Below are 20,897 nucleotides of genomic sequence, written 5' to 3'. Positions count from 1 at the left end.
TGTCAGAGAAACTAGAACTAGGGCAGCACAGTAGCACAGTGGTTAACACTGCTGCCTCACGGCGCTGAGAATCTTGGTTCAATCCCGACTCCAGGTCACTGTGTGCAGTTTGCACATTCTCCCCGTGTCTGCGTGGGTCTCACCCGCACAACAAAAAGATGTGCAGGGTAAGGCCCGCTAAATTGCCCCTTAATTGGAAAAAAAGAATTGGATATTTTAAATTTAAAAAAAAAAGGGAAACTAGAATTATGGGTTCAGTGTTTCAAAATCAGAGGTGCTCATTTAAGACAGAGATGAGGAGAACTTTTTTTCGAGGGTCATGAGCCTCTGGAAATCTCCTCCTCAATGGGCAGTGGAAATAGAGGGCGGGATTCTCCAATAATGGAGCTATGCCCCCACGCCAGCGTCAAAACGCGGGCGTTTTATTCTGGACTTAAATCCAGAGTGATTCTCCAATTTGCAGGGGGCTAGCAGGGCCCCGGAGTCCTTCTCGCAGCTCTGGCTGTGGATACGGGGCCCTGCACTTCTGGTCGGGAGTCCGCGCATGCGCACGGCAGTGGCCCCGTGCGACATGGCGGACTCAGCGCGCAGAGCGGCACCATGAATGTAGGTCCCCCCGAGATCGCGCGCGCCTGCGGATCGGTGCGGCCCGATCGCTTGCCTGTGAGCCCCCCCCCCCAACCCGGTGAAGGATCCCCCCCCCCCGCCCCCCACCAGGGCGGCCGCGGACTGAGTCCGCAGCCGCCACCGACCATTCCCGACAGGCAAAAAGTGGTTAGAACCACGCAGTCGGGAACTCGGCTAGTTGTCCTTGTTGAATCGCCAGAGGGGCCTCTGTCAATGGCCCCCTACCCACGCGCGCAAATCGCGCATGTGCGTGATTTGCGGCGATTCTCTGGGGACCCAAGAACCGCGGGAGTGGCGTTGCGTCGGATTTCGGAGTCGACACATGGACGTGATCTGGGGCCGGGATCGAACCCAGCTCCTCGGCGCCATGAGGCAGCAGTATTAACCACTGCGCCACCCGCCTATTTCACTCAGTTAAGACAATAGAATTGTATGATCCATCTATTAGTATCTTATTTAATTTTTGCTCAAATTTTTTATTTGCATTCAATAATACTAAAAGCATTCATTCTTCAAACTTTGTATTCAGAGAAGGATATGTACACCTTTTGTCTGAACTCTGAAAAGAGTTTTGTGGAGTACATTCAATAGTGCAAAGATATTTAATCCTACTTGATCATATCATTTCACCAGGTGTTGTCATTTGAATTCAGTATCCTGTTTTAGACTCTGAGGCCTTAGCTGTCACTAAACCTTCCCAGACCAATGACCTCTCCCTGTATAATCCTACCCATCACCATCCCAACCACTGCACCCTCTGCCTCCTCCCATGCGCGGAGCCCAAAAAGCAAACCCAGCGGATTTTGTGGGAGACCCTCTTCAAAGGCACTTAGTGCCTGATCAAGGGGCCCAACATCTGGAAGGGATGGCCTGCTGAGAACCATACTCCTGCCCTTTCTTCCGATCGACCCTTCACCCCAGCCAGCGCCCCCCTCCCCACAGAACTCATCCTACCTTCATTCACCTGGGGTCGGTCCCCTGTCGATCCTAGGCCTCTGGTGGGTGCATTACCAGCAGCAGCCACTTCTCCCAGTGGCACTGACGGGCAATGGAGAGCTGCAAGCCTCTGAATGGTCAGCAGCTCTCGGGTTAGGATTTCTGACCCAGCTCATGCTGGCCAGTTAAGTGCCTCAATGGACACTTAATTCCAATGGACCTTCCCCGATGGAGCTGACATGGTGCTCAGACAAGACCACGTCACCAACATTACATTCCATCCAATGTTATATCATAAGTTTTACAGCTGTTAGACCGAAGCTGCCTTCACCTCTCCCAAGTAAAAAATATCCTTGCTTATAGCTTTCTAGTTTCTTACTCAAACTACATGACTAACATGTTTTAAATTATCTTTAAAAATATGAAATACAAACTATTTTAATAAGTACTGGTTCATCTATTGTGACATTGTTCAAAAGCACCCTGGGGTATAGCTGTAATGTTTAATTTTAAAATGTAGTTAGGCTTATCCCTTTACAAATATACGAATTAGGAGCAGGAGTGGACCATTTGGCCCCTTGAACATACTTTGCCATTCAATAAGATCATGGGTAATCTGATTAGTGGCCCCAGCTCCATTTTCCTTCCTACCCCTTTCACTTAGCTTAAGTGCCTGTGGGTAAGTGACATGCAACAGTAAATGCAAGCCATTTTAGTTGCCATTACAGTCCCAAGGAGTTTGAAGTAGCTGCTTGTATAAATGTGAGGCTCTGGATCATTAGAATACAGAATTAAAAACATACAAATTAGGAGTAGGAGTATGCCACTCAGCCCCTCGATTCTGTTCCACCATTCAATGAGATCCTGGCTGATCTTTTTTTTTTTAAATTTAGATTACCCAATTATTTTTTCCAATTAAGGGGCAATTTAGTTGGGCCAATCCACCTACTCTGCGCATTTTTGAGTTGTGGGGGTGAAACCCATGCAGACACTGGGAGAATGTGCAAACTCCACACGGATAGTGACCCAGAGCCGGGATCGAACCTGGGGTCTCAGCGCCGTGAGGCAGCTGTGCTAACCACTAGGCCACCGTGCTGCCCTCTATCCTGGCTGATCTGACTGTAAACTCAATCCCACATTCCTGCCTACCCCCAATAACCTTTCACTCCCACGGTAATCAAGAATCTAGGTGGCACGGTGGCGCATGGTTAACGTTGCTGCCTCACCCCACTGAGGCTCCGGTTCGATCCCGGCCCCAGGTCACTGTCCGTGTTGAGTTTGCACATTCTCCCCGTGTCTGCGTGTGTCTCACCCCCACAACCCAAAGATGTGCAGGGTAGGTGGATTGGCCATGCTAAATTGCCCCTCAATTAGAAATAAAGAATTGGGTACTTTAAATTTTTTTTAAATAATCTCTCTAGCTCAGCCTTAAAAATATTCAAAGTCTCTGTTTCCACTGCCTATTGAGGAAGAGAGTTCCAGAGGCTCATGACCCTCAAAAAAAAATTCTCCTCATCTCTGTCTTAAATAGGGCAGCATGGTGGCGCAGTGGTTAGCACTGGGACTACGGCATTGAGGGCCCGGGTTCAAATCCCAGCCCTGGGTCACTGTCCGTGTGGAGTTTGCACATTCTCCCCGTGACTGTGTGGGTCTCACCCCCACAACCCAAAGATGTGCTGGTTAGGTGGATTGGCCACACTAAATTGCCCCTGAAATGGAAAAAACAAAAATTGGGTTCTCAAAATTAAAAAAAAAATCTCTGCCTTAAATGAGGATCCTTTTATTTGTTTAAAATTTTAGAGGACCCAATTCTTTTTCACAATTAAGAGGCAATTTAGTGTGGCCAATTCGCTTACCCTGCACATCTTTGGGTTGTGGGATGAGACCCACGCAAACACAGGAACAATGTGGAAATTCCAAATGGACGGTGATCCGGGGTCGGGATTGAACCCAGGTCCTCAGCGCCGTGAGGCAGCAGTGCTAACCACTGCGCTACTGTGCTGCCCTAGTTCTAGTTTCTCTGACAAGAGGAAATATCCTCTCCACATCCAGCCTGCTAATACTCCTCAGGACTTTAAATGTTTCGATAACTTTGCTTATTACTTTTCTAATTTCTAGTGGATACAAACCTAACCTCTCCAACTCTTCTTCATAAAACAACCTGCCCATTCCTGGTATTAGCTTAGTAAACCTTCTCTGAACTGACTCTAAATGCATTCCATGATTGGGCTTTCCCTGGCTGTGAGGCAAGTGGTGATGATCCGGAACTCGTTGCCTAGGAGGGTGGTGGAAGCAGGAACAATTATTCCAAGAGGAAATTGAATGGGCACTGTTTTAACCCCCAAGGGAACAACCCGATTAATGTCCTTGTGAGCCTGGAGGAGTACGAGCTCCCCGCTGAGGGGCGCAGGCCCATCAACTGGCTCGGTAATTCCACAGAATAAAACCCTGCCCAGGTAGGAGCTGGGGTTCCAGAATAGTCCCGGCTGGGACTTGAACTGTTGCTTGTACGTACCTTTCCTAAACCAAGGGTTGGAAATTAACTTTTTTTTTGACTCTCCTTTCCGGATTCCTCCTTTACTGTATTGGTGACGAGGTTAAAGTGGAATTGCAGTTGGCGCTGCAGTCAGCCATTTGGAGCACAGCCACCTCTCTTCATGAATGAATAATGTTTACACTGTTTTGAAAATGCTGCTCTTTGGCAGATTTGATGCGAAGGGGGAGGACTGGGTTCAGTACGCAATGTGTATGCGTTTTTTTTAAGGCGGACGCTATTGTTGGGGATGATCGGCAGATGGTGATTATTCTGACCGCCTGTGGGGTCCCCGCCATCAGCATCATAAAGAGCATAACATTCCCCATGGCCCCAGGCTCCACGACATTCAAGAAGCTTGTGGCGCTGGTGACAAAGCACTACCAGCCCAAGCCATCGGTCATTGTGCAAAGATACTGATTTAACACGGACGAGAGAACCCAGGGAGTCCATTAACGGATTTCTGATTGCCCAAACTGACCGAGTATTGTGACTATGGGCTGCCCCTGCCCGAAATGCTACAGGACCGCCTTGTATGCAGAATAAATAATATGGCCACCCAGTGGAAATTGCTCGCTGAGCCATTGCTGGGCCGAAAAAAGGCCATCGGGAGCTCCCTCTTATGGGAGAGCGCAGAGAAGCACTGATCCAGGAACTCCAGTGGATGTCAGGGAAGGAAGGAAACAGCACGGATGCCCCCCCATTCGAATGCAATGCGCCATCTAGCAGTAGGGCCCCTAGAACCCCACCCTGACCCAAACACTATCGGGACCAGGCTGCTGTAACCAGGCAGGACACCACCCCAGAGTTGATGGAGGATGATCTGCAGTGGTGAGGCACTTGTTGATGGTGAAGACGAAGCGATAGGAAACCACAGATCAGCCAGCAAACCTACCACCCTACCCGAGGGAGACGCCACCCAGAGCCAGGACCCTCCACCTGGAACAGCCTGCTGAAGATGAGTGCATGCAATTAAAATGCATTGCCATGCAGCGGGTAGCCCTTATCCAAATAACTGTCCAGGTAAACGGCCACCCATTGGACATGGAGCTGGACACAGAGGCTGCGGTTTCAGTAATAGAGAGACAGACATTAAAGAAAATTAGGACAGGGATTCAACAGCTGGGTTTGTGGGTCACCGAGGTAAGACTAGCAACATTAATTTTTTTAAATAATCTTTATTGTCACAAGTAGGCTTACATTAATACTGCAACGAAGTTACTGTGAAAAGCCCCTAGTCGCCACATTCCGGCGCCTGTTCGGGTATACAGAGGGAGAATTCAGAATGTCCAAATTACCTAACAGTGCGTCTTTCGAGAGGGAACTGGAGCACCCGGAGGAAACCCACACAGACATGGGTAGAACTTGCAGACTCCGCACAGACAGTGACCCAAGCTGGGAATCGAACCTGGGACCCTGGCACTGTGAAGCAACAATGCTAACACTGTGCTACCGTGCTGCCCATAGAGGACCCTCTAGCCATAGCAGGCATGACTATGACCCCAGTCACCTATGGACAATAGTGTGGGACCCGGACCGAGTCTGCTGGGCGCATTTGGCTTCAATGCCTCCGGTTAGACTGGCAGCGGATCTTCTAGGTGGGCACCGGAGGACTTCATGAAGTCTTTGGGAGGTACCCTGAGGTTTTCCAGGAAGGCCTGGGCACAATTAAGGGGGCCATGGCCAAGATGCATGTAGACTCTGAGACCCAGCCAAATACATCTGGGCACGCCTGCCCCCCTACGCATTGCTGGCAAAAGTTGTTTTTTTAAATATAAATTTAGAGAATCCAATTCATTTTTTCCAATTAAGGGGCAATTTAGCTTGGCCAATTCACCTAGCTTGCACATCTTTGGGTTGTGGGGGTGAAACCCACACAAACACGGGGAGAATGTGCAAACTCCACACGGAAGACCCAGCTGGGATCGAACCTGGGACCTCGGCGCTGTGAGGCAGCAATGCTACCCACTGTGTCACATGCTCTCCTATGCTGGCAAAAGTTGAGGATGAGCTCAGCCGATTGCAAGGCATTGGTATCATCCGGTCGGTATGTTTTGCTGATTGGACAGCACCAGTTGTCCTAGTGCTAAAACCTGACAAAACCAAACGTCTGTGTGGGGATTATTAAGTTGGTTATAAACAAAGCCTCGCAACTGGACAGTACCCAAAGCCAAGGATAGAAGACCTTTAACAAAGTTAGCTGGGGGTCATTTCTTTTCCAAGTTGGAAATGAGTCACGCCCACCTCCAGTCGGAGTTTGACACCGATTCTAGGCCTTTATGAGGTGGGGTGAAGGGGGCTCGAGGACTCCTTCATCGGTAAGTTGGGGCATTGAAGGGGGTCTGGAGGCCGCAGTGGGGGGGTTGAGAGATATGGGCAGCATTTAAAAATGGCCAGGTCAGCGCCGAAAAACACCCTGCTAAACGTGCCCAAAACGGGGCTTTTACTCAGTACATCTCTTTTTTCTGCAGTACTCAAGTTCTGAGGAGGTATTGGTTGGGTTGTACTTAATGTTGAGAATGCATTATATGAGAAACATCTAAGAAGAGTGAGAGTAGAAATTGCAGAGGCACTGGGCCTACTATGTTAGTGTTCCTTAGACTCAGGGGTCAGGCCAGAGGATTGGAAAATTGCAAATGTTATGCCCTTATTCAAAAAAGGGTGTAAAGATCAGCCCAGCAATTACAGGGCAATCAGGTTTGATTCCCAATTTGGGTCACTGCCTGTGCAGAGACTGCACATTCTCCCCATGTCTGTGTGGGTGTCCTCCGGGTGCTCCGGTTTCCTCCCACAAGTCCCGAAAGATGTGCTTGTTAGGTGAATTGGACATTCTGAATTCTCCCTCAGTGTACCCGAACAGGCACCGGAGTGCGGCAACTAGGGGATTTTCACAGTAACTTCATTGCAGTGTTAATGTAAGCCTACTTGTGTCACTAATAAAGATTATTATTGGATTATTATATATTCTCCCCGTGTCTGCGTGGGCTTCCTCCGGGTTCCTCCCACAGTCCAAAGATGTGCAGGTTAGGTGGATTGACCATGCTATATTTCCCCTTAGTGTCCAAAGGTTAGGTGGGGAGACAGGGATAGGGTGGGGGATTGGGCCTAGGTAGGGTGCTCTTTTGAAGGGTCGGTGGTGACTTGATAGGCCGAATGGCCTCCTTCTGCACTGTAAGGATTCTATTATTAGAGTAATGGTCAATGGATGGTTTTCAGACTGGATAAAGATTTGTAGTCGAGTTCTCCAGGAGTCAGTGTTGGGACTCTTGTTCTTCCTAATATATATATTAATGATGTGGAGATATATTAATGATCTAGATCCTGGTGTATAGGGCATAATTTAAAAAGTTGCAGATGATGTGAAACTTGGAAGCATTGTGAACTGCGAGGAGGACTTCAAAATGACATAGAAGGGTTGATAGACAAGTTCCAGATGAAATTTAATGAGAGAAGTGAAAAATTATTTATTTTGATAGGAAGAAGATGGAGAGAGAAAATAAAGGCTATTATTCTAAAGGGGGTTCAGGAGCAGAGAATCTTGGGTGTATATGTAACTGAAGGTGGAGAATAAAGCATAGTCTCCTAGGCTTTATTAATAGGGGCATAGAGTACAAGAGCAAGGAGGTTATCTTAAACTTGTATAAAACACCGGTTCGGCCTCAACTAGATTATTACATGTAGTTCTGGGTGCTACACTTTAGTAGAGCTGTGAAGGCATTGGAGAGAGTGCAGAAAAGGTTCACGACATTGATTCCAGGGAGAAGCACTTCAATTATGCAGACAGGCTGGTGAAGTTAGGACTGTTTTCCTTGGAGAAGAGGAGGTCAAGAAAACATTTGACAGAGGTATTCAGAATCATGATCTGTTTAGTCAGAGTAGATAGGGAAAAGCTGTTCCCTGAAAGAAACTTTGGAGACATGCGGCGAAACTTCTTCACACAGTGAGTAGTTAAAATCTGGAATGTGCTGCCTGATGGTGTGGTGGACATAAGTTCAATCAAGACATTTCAAGAGGGAATTGGATTATTAACTGAAACAGAAGAATGCACAGGGTTACGAGGAGAAGGCAAGGGAATGGCACTTGGTGAATTGCTCATTAGGAGAGCTAGCGCAGACAGCAGGCCAAATAGCCTCCTTCTGCACTGTGTAACAATTCTGTCATTCTGTGAGAGATAACAACAAAAGCAATAATGGGGCTATAATATGTGTATGGTCCAAGGACTCTACAGGAAATGGGGTCAATTTGCAAAAGGCAAGGGTGACTTTTATTACTGCAATGTCGTCAAACCAAAATGTGCCCAAAGTAATGGAACTTGGTCTGCTGGGACTTTATAATGGGAATTCTATTGTGCACACCACACCATACAAATTTCCATCTTTTCACATTCACTGGAATCTGGATCGATGAATAAGGCAAATCAAGCAGGGATCTGGTCTTGTGCATCTCCACGATTTTCCTCTGGATATCTTGCCAATTGTACCTGCAGCTTTTCAAACATTGTAACAAGAAATTTAAAAAAAGAGAATTTAGATTTAGGCAGCACCTTTCACAATCTCAGGATGTGAAAGTGCTTTACAGCCAATTTAGTACTTTTGAGCCTATCCATTGTTGTAATATAGGAGAACAAAGCGGGGAGGGGGGGGTGATTTTCTGCACCCTCGCGGCATATTTCGTGGTGGCAGGATCTTCTGGTCTCGCCGCTGTCAATGGGATTTCTCATTGTATGTACCCCCAGCTGTAGGGGTTCACCGCCAGTGGGACTGGATGCTCTGCCAACAAATATGGCTGGAAAATGCCAGCCAGTGGCTAGTTAGGGCCTGGCAAACATCCACATAAAACAATGGGAAAAATGACCAGATCGTCCGTTTTGGTGGTGTTGGTTAAGATATAAATACTGGTTAAGAAACAGAGAAGTCATTTGATAGAGTGGAGTGGGATTATTTGTGGGAGGTGTTGAGGAGATTTGGTTTTGGAGAGGGGTATGTTAGATGGGTGCAGCACCTGACTTCCGGGTGCGGCGATGACCAGCTGAGTCGCACGTTTCGGCAGCTCCCTGTGAAACGGACTTTTGGGCTCTTGATAGGAGCCCCAACGGCAATTTTGACGGCTAAAAACACTGTGCGGTAAACCAGAAGGGAATCCCCCCTGGATACGGATGGAAAAAGGAGGAGAGAGTGGCCAGATTGCAGTGGATCCTTTAGAACAGCGGCAAGGAAGGCAAGCAAAAACCAAGATGGCGTCGGAAGGTGGCAGTTTAACATGGGGCCCTGAACAACAAGAGTTCTTGAAATGCTGTGTGGAAGAGATCAAAAAGGAAATGAAGAAAGAGCTGTTGGCCCCGATACTACAGGCGATCGAAGGGCTAAAGGAGGAACAAAAGACCCAGGAGCGGGAGCTTCGGGTCGTGAAGGCAAAGGCAGCCGAGAATGAGGACGATATACAGGGCCTGGTGGTGAAGACGGAGACGCAGGAGGCACATCAGAAACGATGTGTGGAAAGGTTGGAGGCACTGGAAAACAACGCAAGGAGGAACAACCTGAGGATTCTTGGTCTTCCTGAAGGTGTGGAGGGAGCGGACGTCGGGGCATATGTGAGCACGATGCTGCACTCGTTAATGGGAGCGGAGGACCCGGCGGGTCCGTTGGAGGTGGAGGGAGCATACCGAGTGATGGCGCGAGGACCGAGAGCAGGAGAAATTCCCAGAGCCATAGTGGTGAGATTCCTCCGTTTTAAGGATAGAGAAATGGTCCTTAGATGGGCGAAGAAAACTCGGAGCAGTAAATGGGAGAACGCGGTGATCCGCGTTTATCAAGACTGGAGTGCGGAGGTGGCGAGAAGGAGGGCGAGCTTTAATCGGGCCAAGGCGGTGCTTCATAAAAAGAAGATAAAATTTGGAATGCTGCAACCGGCAAGACTGTGAGTCACATATCGAGGGAGGCACCACTACTTTGAGACGGCGGATGAAGCGTGGACTTTTATTGTGGAAGAAAAACTGGAATGAGCGGGTTATTAAAAAGAACGTTCGAACAAAGTGGTGGGGCGAATGTGGGGGGCAAAGAGGGGTTTTATGTACTAATCCTGCGATGTGGTAACTTTTCTCTCTCCCACAGGTGGTGATGGGGGGAGGAGGGGAGGTGGAAGAGATGGGGCGTTGGCCATTGGGGGCGGGGCCAAGGGAGAAGCGCGGGCTTGGTTCCCGCGCTATGATAATCATGGCGGGAATAGAGAAGCAGGAAGGAGGGTGCGAGCCGAGGTCACGGGGGGAAGCCGAGGTCAGCCAGAGTTTGCTGACTTCTGGGAGCAACATGGGGGGAGTAATTACGCTAGCGGGGGATCTAGCGGGGGGGGGTGGGAGGGGGGAATTACTGGGTTGCTGCTGCTGGGGAGAGGGGGGAGCTGGTATGGGAGAGGATGGGCGGGGGGGCACCGCCTGGGGGAGATACAGCTGCGTGGGAACCGGGTGAGGAGCTGGAAAAAGGTGATGGCTAATCGACAAGGGGGGGGGGGTAGGAAGCCCCCCAACTCGGCTGATCACGTGGAACGTGAGAGGGCTGAACGGGCCGATAAAGAGGGCACGGGTACTCGCACACCTTAAGAAACTTAAGGCAGATGTGGTTATGTTACAGGAAACGCACCTGAAACTGATAGACCAGGTTAGGCTACGCAAAGGATGGGTGGGGCAGGTGTTCCATTCGGGGCTAGATGCGAAAAACAGGGGGGTGGCTATATTAGTGGGGAAGCGGGTAATGTTCGAGGCAAAGACTATAGTGGCGGATAACGGGGGCAGATACGTGATGGTGAGTGGCAAACTACAGGGGGAGACGGTGGTTTTGGTAAACGTATATGCCCCGAACTGGGATGATGCCAATTTTATGAGGCGGATGCTAGGACGCATTCCGGACCTAGAGATGGGAAAGCTGATAATGGGGGGAGATTTTAATACGGTGTTGGAACCAGGGCTGGATAGGTCGAAGTCCAGGACTGGAAGGAGGCCGGCAGCAGCCAAGGTACTTAAAGATTTTATGGAGCAGATGGGAGGTGTAGACCCGTGGCGATTTAGCAGACCTAGGAGTAAGGAGTTCTCGTTTTTCTCCTATGTCCATAAAGTCTACTCGCGAATAGACTTTTTTGTGCTGGGTAGGGCATTGATCCCGAAGGTGAGGGGAACGGAGTATACGGCTATAGCCATTTCGGACCACGCTCCACACTGGGTGGACTTGGAGATAGGGGAGGAAACAGGAGGGCGCCCACCCTGGAGAATGGACATGGGACTAATGGCAGATGAGGGGGTGTGTCTAAGGGTGAGGGGGTGCATTGAAAAGTACTTGGAACTCAATGATAATGGGGAGGTCCAGGTGGGAGTGGTCTGGGAGGCGTTGAAGGCGGTGGTTAGAGGGGAGCTGATATCAATAAGGGCACATAAAGGGAAGCAGGAGAGTAAGGAACGGGAGCGGTTGCTGCAAGAACTTTTGAGGGTGGACAGACAATATGCGGAAGCACCGGAGGAGGGACTGTACAGGGAAAGGCAAAGGCTACATGTAGAATTTGACTTGCTGACTACAGGCACTGCAGAGGCACAATGGAGGAAGGCACAGGGTGTACAGTACGAATATGGGGAGAAGGCGAGCAGGTTGCTGGCACACCAATTGAGGAAAAGGGGAGCAGCGAGGGAAATAGGGGGAGTGAGGGATGAGGAAGGAGAGATGGAGCGGGGAGCGGAGAGAGTGAATGGAGTGTTCAAGACATTTTATAAAAAATTATATGAAGCTCAACCCCCGGATGGGAGGGAGAGAATGATGGGCTTCTTGGATCGGCTGGAATTTCCCAAGGTGGAAGAGCAGGAAAGGGTGGGACTGGGAGCACAGATCGAGGTAGAAGAAGTGGTGAAAGGAATTAGGAGCATGCAGGCGGGAAAGGCCCCGGGACCGGATGGATTCCCAGTCGAATTCTATAGAAAATATGTGGACTTGCTCGCCCCGGTACTGACGAGGACCTTTAATGAGGCAAAGGAAAGGGGACAACTGCCCCCGACTATGTCTGAAGCAACGATATCGCTTCTCTTAAAGAAGGAAAAGGACCCGCTACAATGCGGGTCCTATAGACCTATTTCCCTCCTAAATGTAGATGACAAGGTCCTGGCCAAGGTAATGGCAATGAGAATAGAGGAATGTGTCCCGGGGGTGGTCCACGAGGACCAAACTGGGTTTGTGAAGGGGAGACAGCTGAACACGAATATACGGAGGTTGTTAGGGGTAATGATGATGGCCCCACCAGAGGGAGAAACGGAGATAGTAGTGGCGATGGATGCCGAGAAAGCATTTGATAGAGTGGAGTGGGATTATTTGTGGGAGGTGTTGAGGAGATTTGGTTTTGGAGAGGGGTATGTTAGATGGGTGCAGCTGTTGTATAGGGCCCCAGTGGCGAGCGTGGACGGGGATCTGGATATTTTCGGCTCCATAGAGGGACAAGGCAGGGATGCCCTCTGTCCCCATTATTGTTTGCACTGGCGATTGAGCCCCTGGCGATAGCGTTGAGGGGTTCCAAGAAGTGGAGGGGAGTACTTAGGGGAGGAGAAGAGCACCGGGTATCTTTGTATGCGGACGATTTGCTACTATACGTGGCGGACCCGGCGGAGGGGATGCCAGAAATAATGCGGATACTTGGGGAGTTTGGGGATTTTTCAGGGTATAAATTGAACATGGGGAAAAGTGAGTTGTTTGTGGTGCATCCAGGGGAGCAGAGTAGAGAAATAGAGGACCTACCGTTGAGGAAGGTAACAAGGGACTTTCGTTACCTGGGGATCCAGATAGCTAAGAATTGGGGCACATTGCATAGGTTAAATTTAACGCGGTTGGTGGAACAGATGGAGGAGGATTTCAAGAGATGGGATATGGTATCCCTGTCAATGGCAGGGAGGGTGCAGGCGGTTCAGATGGTGGTCCTCCCGAGATTCCTCTTTGTGTTTCAGTGCCTCCCGGTGGTGATCACGAAGGCTTTTTTTAAAAGGATTGAAAAGAGCATCATGGGTTTTGTGTGGGCCGGGAAGACCCCGAGAGTGAGGAAGGGATTCTTACAGCGTAGCAGGGATAGCGGGGGGCTGGCACTACCGAGCCTAAGTGAGTATTATTGGGCCGCTAATATTTCAATGGTGAGTAAGTGGATGGGAGAGGAGGAGGGAGCGGCGTGGAAGAGATTAGAGAGGGCGTCCTGTAGGGGGACTAGCCTACAGGCTATGGTGACAGCCCCATTGCCGTTCTCACCGAGGAACTACACCACAAGCCCGGTGGTGGTGGCTACACTGAAGATTTGGGGACAGTGGAGACGGCATAGGGGAAAGACTGGAGCCTTGGGGGGGTCCCCGATAAGAAACAACCATAGGTTTGCCCCGGGGGGAATGGATGGGGGATATGGAATGTGGCAAAGAGCAGGAATAACGCAACTGAAAGATCTGTTTGTGGATGGGAAGTTCACGAGTCTGGGAGCGCTGACCGAGAAATATGGGTTGCCCCAAGGGAATGCATTCAGGTATATGCAACTGAGGGCTTTTGCGAGGCAACAGGTGAGGGAATTCCCGCAGCTCCCGACACAAGAGGTGCAGGACAGAGTGATCTCAAAGACATGGGTGGGGGATGGTAAGGTGTCAGATATATATAGGGAAATGAGGGACGAAGGGGAGACTATGGTAGATGAACTAAAAGGGAAATGGGAAGAAGAGCTGGGGGAGGAGATCGAGGAGGGGCTGTGGGCAGATGCCCTAAGCAGGGTAAACTCGTCGTCCTCGTGTGCCAGGCTAAGCCTGATTCAGTTTAAGGTATTACACAGGGCACATATGACTGGAGCACGGCTCAGTAAATTTTTTGGGGTGGAGGATAGGTGTGCGAGGTGCTCGAGAAGCCTAGCGAATCATACCCATATGTTTTGGTCATGCCCGGCACTACAGGGGTTTTGGATGGGGGTGACAAAGGTGCTTTCAAAAGTAGTAGGAGTCCGGGTCGAACCAAGCTGGGGGTTGGCTATATTTGGGGTTGCACAAGAGCCGGGAGTGCAGGAGGCGAGAGAGGCCGATGTTTTGGCCTTTGCGTCCCTAGTAGCCCGGCGCAGGATATTGCTAATGTGGAAAGAAGCCAAGCCCCCGGGGGTGGAGACCTGGATAAATGACATGGCGGGGTTTATAAAGCTAGAGCGGATTAAATTCGTCCTAAGGGGGTCGGCTCAAGGGTTCACCAGGCGGTGGCAACCGTTCGTCGAATACCTCGCAGAAAGATAGTCGGAATGGGAAAAAGAAGGCAGCAGCAGCAGCCCAGGATCGGGGGGGTGGGGGGGAGGGGTGGGGGGGAGGGGGGGGGGGGGGTGGGGAGGAGGAACCAGAAGGACTCTCAGGGTTGTTAATATATACTGTATAGTATGTATAGGTCGTTGCTACAGATAATTATATATTGGACTGTTAAATTATATTTTTGGAGAGTGTTACTTGTGACAAGGCAGTTGCCAATTAGGGCTAGTTTTCATTTTTGTTATTTATTATTTATTCATTTTTTGTTTATAAAATAGGTCATTGTTATTTGTGTTGTTATAATATTGTGTAAAGGATGCACAATGTACTGTTGGTTGACCAAAAATTTTCAATAAAATATTTAATAAAAAAATAGATGGGTGCAGCTGTTGTATAGGGCCCCAATGGCGAGCGTGGTCACGAATGGACGGGGATCTGCATATTTTCGGCTCCATAGAGGGACAAGGCAGGGATGCCCTCTGTCCCCATTATTGTTTGCACTGGCGATTGAGCCCCTGGCGATAGCGTTGAGGGGTTCCAAGAAGTGGAGGGGAGTACTTAGAGGAGGAGAAGAACACCGGGCATCTTTGTATGCGGACGATTTGCTACTATACGTGGCAGACCCGGCGGAGGGGATGCCAGAAATAATGCGGATACTTGGGGAGTTTGGGGAGTTTTCAGGGTATAAATTGAACATGGGGAAAAGTGAGTTGTTTGTGGTGCATCCAGGGGAGCAGAGTAGAGAAATAGAGGACCTACCGTTGAGGAAGGTAACAAGGGACTTTCGTTACCTGGGGATCCAGATAGCCAAGAATTGGGGCACATTGCATAGATTAAATTTAACGCGGTTGGTGGAACAAATGGAGGAGGATTTCAAGAGATGGGATATGGTATCCCTGTCACTGGCAGGGAGGGTGCAGGCGGTTAAGATGGTGGTCCTCCCGAGAGTCCTCTTTGTGTTTCAGTGCCTCCCGGTGGTGATCACGAAGGCTTTTTTAAAAAGGATTGAAAAGAGCATCATGGGTTTTGTGTGGGCCGGGAAGACCCCGAGAGTGAGGAAGGGATTCTTACAGCGTAGCAGGGATAGCGGGGGGCTGGCACTACCGAGCCTAAGTGAGTATTATTGGGCCGCTAATATTTCAATGGTGAGTAAGTGGATGGGAGAGGAGGAGGGAGCGGCGTGGAAGAGATTAGAGAGGGCGTCCTGTAGGGGGACTAGCCTACAGGCTATGGTGACAGCCCCATTGCCGTTCTCACCGAGGAACTACACCACAAGCCCGGTGGTGGTGGCTACACTGAAGATTTGGGGACAGTGGAGACGGCATAGGGGAAAGACTGGAGCCTTGGGGGGGTCCCCGATAAGAAACAACCATAGGTTTGCCCCGGGGGGAATGGATGGGGGATATGGAATGTGGCAAAGAGCAGGAATAACGCAACTGAAAGATCTGTTTGTGGATGGGAAGTTCACGAGTCTGGGAGCGCTGACCGAGAAATATGGGTTGCCCCAAGGGAATGCATTCAGGTATATGCAACTGAGGGCTTTTGCGAGGCAACAGGTGAGGGAATTCCCGCAGCTCCCGACACAAGAGGTGCAGGACAGAGTGATCTCAAAGACATGGGTGGGGGATGGTAAGGTGTCAGATATATATAGGGAAATGAGGGACGAAGGGGAGACTATGGTAGATGAACTAAAAGGGAAATGGGAAGAAGAGCTGGGGGAGGAGATCGAGGAGGGGCTGTGGGCAGATGCCCTAAGCAGGGTAAACTCGTCGTCCTCGTGTGCCAGGCTAAGCCTGATTCAGTTTAAGGTATTACACAGGGCACATATGACTGGAGCACGGCTCAGTAAATTTTTTGGGGTGGAGGATAGGTGTGCGAGGTGCTCGAGAAGCCTAGCGAATCATACCCATATGTTTTGGTCATGCCCGGCACTACAGGGGTTTTGGATGGGGGTGACAAAGGTGCTTTCAAAAGTAGTAGGAGTCCGGGTCGAACCAAGCTGGGGGTTGGCTATATTTGGGGTTGCACAAGAGCCGGGAGTGCAGGAGGCGAGAGAGGCCGATGTTTTGGCCTTTGCGTCCCTAGTAGCCCGGCGCAGGATATTGCTAATGTGGAAAGAAGCCAAGCCCCCGGGGGTGGAGACCTGGATAAATGACATGGCGGGGTTTATAAAGCTAGAGCGGATTAAATTCGTCCTAAGGGGGTCGGCTCAAGGGTTCACCAGGCGGTGGCAACCGTTCGTCGAATACCTCGCAGAAAGATAGTCGGAATGGGAAAAAGAAGGCAGCAGCAGCAGCCCAGGATCGGGGGGGTGGGGGGGAGGGGTGGGGGGGAGGGGGGGGGGTGGGGAGGAGGAACCAGAAGGACTCTCAGGGTTGTTAATATATACTGTATAGTATGTATAGGTCGTTGCTACAGATAATTATATATTGGACTGTTAAATTATATTTTTGGAGAGTGTTACTTGTGACAAGGCAGTTGCCAATTAGGGCTAGTTTTCATTTTTGTTATTTATTATTTATTCATTTTTTGTTTATAAAATAGGTCATTGTTATTTGTGTTGTTATAATATTGTGTAAAGGATGCACAATGTACTGTTGGTTGACCAAAAATTTTCAATAAAATATTTAATAAAAAAATAGATGGGTGCAGCTGTTGTATAGGGCCCCAATGGCGAGCGTGGTCACGAATGGACGGGGATCTGCATATTTTCGGCTCCATAGAGGGACAAGGCAGGGATGCCCTCTGTCCCCATTATTGTTTGCACTGGCGATTGAGCCCCTGGCGATAGCGTTGAGGGGTTCCAAGAAGTGGAGGGGAGTACTTAGAGGAGGAGAAGAACACCGGGCATCTTTGTATGCGGACGATTTGCTACTATACGTGGCAGACCCGGCGGAGGGGATGCCAGAAATAATGCGGATACTTGGGGAGTTTGGGGAGTTTTCAGGGTATAAATTGAACATGGGGAAAAGTGAGTTGTTTGTGGTGCATCCAGGGGAGCAGAGTAGAGAAATAGAGGACCTACCGTTGAGGAAGGTAACAAGGGACTTTCGTTACCTGGGGATCCAGATAGCCAAGAATTGGGGCACATTGCATAGATTAAATTTAACGCGGTTGGTGGAACAAATGGAGGAGGATTTCAAGAGATGGGATATGGTATCCCTGTCACTGGCAGGGAGGGTGCAGGCGGTTAAGATGGTGGTCCTCCCGAGAGTCCTCTTTGTGTTTCAGTGCCTCCCGGTGGTGATCACGAAGGCTTTTTTAAAAAGGATTGAAAAGAGCATCATGGGTTTTGTGTGGGCCGGGAAGACCCCGAGAGTGAAGAAGGGATTCTTACAGCGTAGCAGGGATAGGGGGGGGCTGGCACTACCGAGCCTAAGTGAGTATTATTGGGCCGCTAATATTTCAATGGTGAGTAAGTGGATGGGAGAGGAGGAGGGAGCGGCGTGGAAGAGATTAGAGAGGGCGTCCTGTAGGGGGACTAGCCTACAGGCTATGGTGACAGCCCCATTGCCGTTCTCACCGAGGAACTACACCACAAGCCCGGTGGTGGTGGCTACACTGAAGATTTGGGGACAGTGGAGACGGCATAGGGGAAAGACTGGAGCCTTGGGGGGGTCCCCGATAAGAAACAACCATAGGTTTGCCCCGGGGGGAATGGATGGGGGATATGGAATGTGGCAAAGAGCAGGAATAACGCAACTGAAAGATGTTTGTGGATGGGAAGTTCGCGAGTCTGGGAGCGCTGACCGAGAAATATGGGTTGCCCCAAGGGAATGCATTCAGGTATATGCAACTGAGGGCTTTTGCGAGGCAACAGGTGAGGGAATTCCCGCAGCTCCCGACACAAGAGGTGCAGGACAGAGTGATCTCAAAGACATGGGTGGGGGATGGTAAGGTGTCAGATATATATAGGGAAATGAGGGACGAAGGGGAGACTATGGTAGATGAACTAAAAGGGAAATGGGAAGAAGAGCTGGGGGAGGAGATCGAGGAGGGGCTGTGGGCAGATGCCCTAAGCAGGGTAAGCTCGTCGTCCTCATGTGCCAGGCTAAGCCTGATTCAGTTTAAGGTATTACACAGGGCACATATGACTGGAGCACGGCTCAGTAAATTTTTTGGGGTGGAGGATAGGTGTGCGAGGTGCTCGAGAAGCCCAGCGAATCATACCCATATGTTTTGGTCATGCCCGGCACTACAGGGGTTTTGGATGGGGGTGACAAAGGTGCTTTCAAAAGTAGTAGGAGTCCGGGTCGAACCAAGCTGGGGGTTGGCTATATTTGGGGTTGCACAAGAGCCGGGAGTGCAGGAGGCGAGAGAGGCCGATGTTTTGGCCTTTGCGTCCCTAGTAGCCCGGCGCAGGATATTGCTAATGTGGAAAGAAGCCAAGCCCCCGGGGGTGGAGACCTGGATAAATGACATGGCGGGGTTTATAAAGCTAGAGCGGATTAAGTTCGTCCTAAGGGGGTCGGCTCAAGGGTTCACCAGGCGGTGGCAACCGTTCGTCGAATACCTCGCAGAAAGATAGACAGAATGGGAAAAAGAAGGCAGCAGCAGCAGCCCAGGATCGGGGGGGGGGGGGAACCAGAAGGACTCTCAGGGTTGTTAATATATACTGTATAATATGTATAGGTCGTTGCGACAGATAATTATATCTTGGACTGTTAAATTATATTTTTGGAGAGTGTTACTTGTGATAAGGCAGTTGCCAATTAGGGTTAGTTTTCATTTTTGTTATTTATTATTGATTCATTCATTTTTTGTTTATAAAATAGGTCATTGTTATTTGTGTTGTTATAATATTGTGTAAAGGATGCACAATGTACTGTGTTGGTTGACCAAAAATTTTCAATAAAATATTTACAAAAAAAAAAGAAACAGAGAAGTCATCTTTGATCCTTCCACAGTCTCAGTCCAACGGAGAGGGCTGTAAGAATTACTCACCTTATTTTAGGGAATACTTGCAATGGGCGCGGTTCAGAGATGATTCACTCGCCTATTCCTGGGATGAGGGGTTTATCTTATCAGGAAGGTCGAGTAAGTTGGGCCAATACTCATTGGAATGAGAGGTGATCTGATTGGAACATTTAAGACCCTGAGAGAACTTGACAAGGTGGATGCTGAAAGGATGTTACCCCTTGAGGGGGTATCCAGAACTCAGGGCCACAGTTTAAAAATAAGAGGTCTTCCCTTTAAATGGAGATGAGGAGGAATTTCTTTTCTCAAAGGATCATCAGTGTTTGGAATTTTCTCCACCAAAATGCAATAGAGACTGGGTCATTGAATATATTCAAGGCGAGGGTGGCATGTGGCGCAGTGGTTAGCACTGGGACTGCGGCGCTGAGGACCCAGGTTCGAATCCCGGCCCTGGGTCACTGTCCGTGTGGAGTTTGTACATTCTCCCCATGGCTGCGTGGGTTTCACCCCCACAACCCAAAGATGTGCTGGTTAGGTGGATTGGCCACGTAAATTGCCCCTTAATTGGAAAAGAAAAATAATTGGCTTCTTAAAATTAAAAAAAAAGAATATATTCAAGGCTGAGTTGGACAGGTTTTTGATTGACAAGGAAGTCAAGGGTTATGGGTACATGGATTTAAGGCCACATCAAATCAGCCAGGATTGTATTGGCTGGCAGAGCAGGTTCGAGGGGCTGAATGGCCTACTGCAGCTCCTTTTCTTCTGTTCTTAGTTCTTAGATAATTACATATATTTGTCGATGTATTATGTTTCTAAGATTTCCATATTTTCACGTAGAAATTGATCTGCAAAGGGAAATAATCATGAGAAATTGCCATGTTTTAAAACTACTTGTAAGTTTAATGTGAGCCAATGGAATTCCAGGAGCTGCACGCAATCACCGTGGAAGGTATCTGTGCTCAAGTACAGGACAGTGCTGTTCACATGAGCACCCCTGTAATTGGACAAAAACTTCATGCTTGGGTAGTAGAATGTACAGAGACATTTCTATTTGGCAGCCTCAGGATAGTCTGCTGGAGAAGTGCCACCATTAGACAATTAAGACCCTCTGACCAGGTTTGGTGCGGTTGGAGAAAAAACAAGACAATAAGGACCAGAAAAGACAAACCTGAAAACTACTCAAAAACTAAGAAAGACATTTTTTTGATACAGCAATTATGCAGCTCACGTTATTCTGTAAATCGCTGCCTGAATCTTACATTAGATGTGTTATAACCCCCATGCAACCCATGGGGTGACCCAATTAATCTCCCCGTGAGCCTCGTGGAGTTAATTCCACAGGATAAAACCTGACCCAGGTAGGAGACGGGGTTCCAGAATAGTCCCAGTAGGGACTTAGACTGTTGTTTGTATATACTTTTCCGAAACCAAGGGTTAAAAACAAACCATTTTTGACTCACCTTTCCGGACTCCTCCTTGGCTACAATAAGATTACATGTTTGGCCTCTCGTTCTCTGAATAAAGTTGCTCCATAACTGAACCTTGATTGTCACATCAGATCTTGTGCCAGTAAGGGGCTGAATCCTCACAGGACAGACAGGACTGTGTATT

This window comes from Scyliorhinus torazame, chromosome 3, assembly GCF_047496885.1.
Source record: "Scyliorhinus torazame isolate Kashiwa2021f chromosome 3, sScyTor2.1, whole genome shotgun sequence".
In the NCBI taxonomy this organism is placed as follows: Eukaryota; Metazoa; Chordata; class Chondrichthyes; order Carcharhiniformes; family Scyliorhinidae; genus Scyliorhinus; species Scyliorhinus torazame.
The sequence above is the reverse complement of the archived record's forward strand: the minus strand, read 5'-3'. Positions refer to the sequence as shown.